Below are 409 nucleotides of genomic sequence, written 5' to 3'. Positions count from 1 at the left end.
GAAAAGTTGTGGCTCATCGCACATTTATGAGAGAAAATCTCTAATGTCCGAGTGCAAGTGAATGCAGCACAAGACGCGAGCCTTGTAACCCCTCCCCCGGCCCTGGCGCGAGCCTGGAAATATGATTGGCGGCGATTTCATTTGAACGGGGGGACAGCGCAAAGCGAGCAAAATAAACATAATAAAATAATAGAAACCGAAACATTACAGACAACATTTTTACGGTAATATATACACAAAAAATACATACATAAGGATTTCAGAAATAAACAAAGACATTTCGTGAAACTTAACACGCAAATCTACACGCATATATTTATTTGATACGAACAGAACGTCGGTACGGACTGTCCGAAAGAGACAGTGACATCTGGCGGTTACTGGAGGAAGGAAGGCAGATGAACCTTAG

Source organism: Notothenia coriiceps, unplaced genomic scaffold (genome assembly GCF_000735185.1).
Source record: "Notothenia coriiceps isolate Sejong01 unplaced genomic scaffold, NC01 NC01_scaffold00032942, whole genome shotgun sequence".
Lineage (NCBI taxonomy): Eukaryota > Metazoa > Chordata > Actinopteri > Perciformes > Nototheniidae > Notothenia > Notothenia coriiceps.
The sequence above is the reverse complement of the archived record's forward strand: the minus strand, read 5'-3'. Positions refer to the sequence as shown.